Source organism: Odocoileus virginianus, chromosome 9 (assembly GCF_023699985.2).
Source record: "Odocoileus virginianus isolate 20LAN1187 ecotype Illinois chromosome 9, Ovbor_1.2, whole genome shotgun sequence".
Lineage (NCBI taxonomy): Eukaryota > Metazoa > Chordata > Mammalia > Artiodactyla > Cervidae > Odocoileus > Odocoileus virginianus.
The window spans coordinates 14,154,722-14,159,097 of NC_069682.1; the positions used below are offsets into that span (position 1 = coordinate 14,154,722).

General features: G+C 49.9%; 1 long non-coding RNA gene across 1 annotated transcript; it reads right to left on the reverse strand.

Annotated features, from left to right (window-relative positions):
- Positions 1-261: 261 nt before the first annotated feature.
- LOC139036553 (uncharacterized) lies at positions 262-4,376 on the reverse strand. Its single transcript, XR_011489340.1, has 2 exons — positions 1,522-4,376; positions 262-1,100 (listed from the first exon to the last, which is right to left on the reverse strand). It is a non-coding gene; the product is annotated as an uncharacterized lncRNA (long non-coding RNA).

A 4,376-nucleotide genomic window follows, 5' to 3' on the forward strand; every position in this document is an offset into this window, starting at 1 on the left:
GATATAAAATTACTCTGTCCTAGTGCCAGAAAAGTTTCTAAAGATTTATTTCCAATTTCCATACTTACCCCATCGGAGACCACCAGGTGAAGGGCCACACTCTAAGCAGTTCTAGTCTAGGCTTGTGTATTCCAAAGTTGCTGCTGGAAAACAGTCATCCAAGGTGATCTCAGGGAAAATGGTTCCAATGGTCACAAAGGATGCGAAAATGCTGCCTGTCCTTCACTAGGCATGCTGGCATATTAAAGGCTTTGAGAAATCTTATTTCAAAAAATAAACTTTTTTATTGAGACCAGTTTTTCAACTGAACAACATCACACACTACGAGATGTGGGTCTGGGGTCTGCCCTCATGGGAATCTGCCCAGCCTGAGATGCTGAGGAGTCGGCCATAACGCTGGACCCCAAAATGGCAAGTCCCCCAGCCTAAGCGAATCTTTGCTAGCCAGTCGACCCTGCAGCAGTGATGTCTGGACTTCTTTGCAGACAGTGGCAAATGGTCCAAGGAATTGCTTCCAGTGACACTGAGGTTCCTCTTTAATTGTTTAACCTCCACAGATAAGAACTCCAGTTGCTGGCGCCACAACATGTTGGCAATTGCTTCACATGGTGGAACATGGCGGCCTTTAGTGAAGGTCTGTGCGTGGAATAAACTCAACCAAGTGTAAGGAGATGGTGAGTTATCCTGGGAACTCCAGGGTACCAGCTACAGTGACACGCTTTATGCTTCCCTGGGCTCACTCAAGCCAAGCCCAGAATGGACTTTTCTAATTAGTTGGCATCAGGCAAACATCCCATGGTGCAATCGTTGTCCTTACAGGAGGCTTTCAAACTCCGCTTGGAAGTACATTTGAATTCACTAGTTCACTTATATTTAGTGACCATATTCACTAAACTCCCAATTCCCCTCTAACAAAACAATTATCTACAGTCCAATTTCCACACACAGAACCCCAAGAGCCTTCACGCCGGGGTCAGTAGCATGAGTGGTCTGACTGCAAGCACTGGTGTCACTCTTGGTTCTAACAGTCACGGAGGCAGCTGATTAGTGTAAGTGGTCCAGAATATTGCTGTCTCTCAAAGACTCGGAATTTTCTGCTGCTGTATCAAGTAAAAAACACAACAAAGTCAAGGCCACTTTCTCATCTCCAGCTCAATCTCCTTACTTTTTCTGACTTCCTAGCTCATTTTGTATCCCTGTGGATACAGACTACTTTACATTCTGCTCTCATATATATCCTCCTGAGTCCAGAAAAAAAGTGTTTCCAGGCCTGGGGTTTCCTGCTAATAACACTGACACGGCATTTAGACTCAGAAATTATGTAGCCAACTTGTTTGCACGTCACATCGTCCCCCCTGCCCATCCAACACGAATCGCCCACCATCGCAGGGACCAAGAAACTTTCCACTGGATAGATGACAAGTCTCCTGGATAATCAGGAGGGGATAATTAAGAGATCCCCAGACCACGTCACACGCCTCTGTGTGGTTGTAAAAGATGCCAGCACATTCTTGGATTCACCTCCCAGAGAAAGGTGAGCCTGCTTCTCTGCCCCTGAACGAGGGCCAGCCGTGGGCACAGGCTTCTGACAGTCAGACTGCAGCAACGAGCCTCCAAGACGTCACCAGCTGCTCCTGGACTGTGAGACGTCAGACATCAACACGGTGGTCGTGGGCCACTCCGGTTGGGGTGATTCGTTACTCAGCCAACAGGTAACGAACACGCTTCTTGAACGGGACACCTGGGGCTCTTCCCACCTCTCTGTTTTTCAGCACACACCACTGACCTCTTTAGGACTCCCCCAGCTAGTAAGGCTCTCCCCGCTGCTAACAGCAAAGCACACCCAGTCCCACAGATTAGCCGTGAACTGCCCCACGCTGCTCACCTGATTCAGGTGCTGATTCAGACTTTCTATTTCTGATGCCTCTAGTTATGAAGCCCAGTTGCTCACCGTGAACTGTCCATGCCCTTGGTTTTCAAGCTCACTCGCCCCCGAACCTATCATGTGCCCAGTAGATGGACGGACCCCACATTCTGCCCTGCTCCCCGGCCTCCCCACTCGCAGGCAAGAAATGTACTCAGCCCAGCCTGTGGTCGGTGTCCACACGTTCCGCAAGCTCACTCACTCAGTCATTCAAGTGTCTATGGAGCATCGACGGGGCTCCAGGAGCAGAACAAAGCTGATAATCTCTCCCTGTTCAGTGAAAGCAAGGAGAAAAATCATCTCTTCATTAACAGTGTGACGAGCCAGTACCAACCATGACCGTGCAGTTAGGGCAGAACAATTAGACGGGAAAGATCTATTTTTGCTGCTGTTGCAGGAGGTCTTGTTAGGCTGTGAATGGCCACAGCTGCCCATTTTCTTACATTTAAAACGGAGACAACAATAGCACTGTTGTAGGATTAAACGGGACACTATCTGTAAGATGCTTTGCCCAGTGCCTGATGCAGAGGAAGAGCTCAGTACACACAGGTTATTACACATTAACTCAAGGTTAATACTCCTGATACAAGTGCCCTCACGTTCCCTCTGCCCTTCCCACATCTTCCCTATCCCAGTTCAGGGCACATCATCTTCCAAGCTACTCAGCCAAATATCTGCAGTGGTCCTCTCTCCTTTCCTTGGCTCATGGCCCACATCCAGTCCAGCAGCAAGGGTGTGGGTTCCATTTTTAAAATATATTTTAAACACATTCACACTTCTCACCCCTCAGTGGTCTGCCCTGCCCATGGTCTCGTCGCCTCCCCTCGGTTTACAGCTGAGATGTGCCAACTCCTCCACCTGCTGCCACCTGCACACCCTGACCTGTTCCTTAACCAGCAGGTGGGGGAACAGTGTTTTAACAAAAGTCACATCAACCTATTTATTGCTCATAATCCTCCAGTGACTTCCCATCTTTCTAATGGCCTCATAATCTCAGGATCTGGCCCCAGACCTTCTCCCTCATAGATTTCTCGGCCCCTTACACACTCTTGGCTTCAGCTTCATGACCCTTCCTCTTCTTCCTCAAGCAAATGGGCCACTCCTGCCCCAGGACATTTGCACTAGCTACTCCTTCAGTCTGAAAGACTCTCCTCCAAATACCTAAATGTCTTGCTCCCTCCTTCCAGTCTATTCTCAAAGGTCAACTTCTCCCCAGGGGAGGGGGGTCTTCCCCGACCGTCCTAAATAAAACCACAGCCCCTTCCAGCCCACCCTCGGTGTTTTGTTTCCTCACTGGCTGCCTTGCTATGTGCTGACTTTATTGTCTCCCCATTGGAATGTGAGCCCCATGAGGGTGTGGGCCACTGTTCACTGCTCTATGGCATAGTGAAAGTGTTAGTTACTCGGTCATGTCTGACCCGTTGGGACCCCATGGACTGTAGCTCACCAGGCTCCTCTGTCTGTGATATTCTCCAGGCAAGAATTCTGGAGTGGGTTGCCATTCCTGTGTCCAGGGGATCTTCCTGACCCAGGTATCAAACCCAGGTCTCCCACACTGCAGGCAGATTCTTTACCATCTGAGCTGCCAAGGAAGCCCCTCACTGCTCTATCTCCAGTGCCCAACACACAGCAAATACTCAGTAATTGTTCAAGGGAGAGAAGGAGGGAAGGAAAAAAGGAAAGGGATGCACTACTTCTTTGCTTCAAACAACCCAGAAAAAAATCTAGGCTGATGGAGTGTGGAGCCTCACTGGCTTCTAGGCTAGAACGGAGAGCCCTCTGCACTTCCTTGGCAGGGAAGGGAATATTGTGGCCACTTGGGCACTTGTCCCTTCATCTGTCACTCAGCACAGGTACAGAGGAGTCACTGTGAGTTCGTTCGTCTGCTAACCTTAGGCATCATCTTCACTGTACAAGGGGGCAGAGGTGAACTCTCCGAGTAAAAAGGTTTGCCCAAGGTGAAGAGAAGATCAGGGTTCAAGGTCAAGCCTTCCTTCTGGGATGCGAGTTCTTAAGGAGGCCCCTGTCTTTACTGAGGTCAGTGGCAGGACCCGAGTTAATCACTCCCACGCTCTCCCGAGGCGGGGTGCACGTGGATGGTACACACTTCCTGGCTGGGTCAGCAGCCTGACAGATTAGACAGCGTGTTCACCTGGGGGTCACGGGACATGGGCTTTAGTCCAGGTTCTGCTATCAGCCAGGTCCAGGAGGTCCACTCACAGCTGCCACAACCCCATGAAAAGTCATCACTCACCTTCTCAGGAGGACACCATCACCAAGGTCCCCACAGGCCCCAGAGTGTTCCAGACGAGAGCCTGGCAAGTAACCGGTGGGGGGACACTCGGTGGTGACGCCCAAGCTTCATGTGCAATAGCTTTTTCCTTTTTGATGTGCTTTGACTCATTCATTCAACAAATGCTTATTGAACATCCACTCAGGTAACAAAGGCACA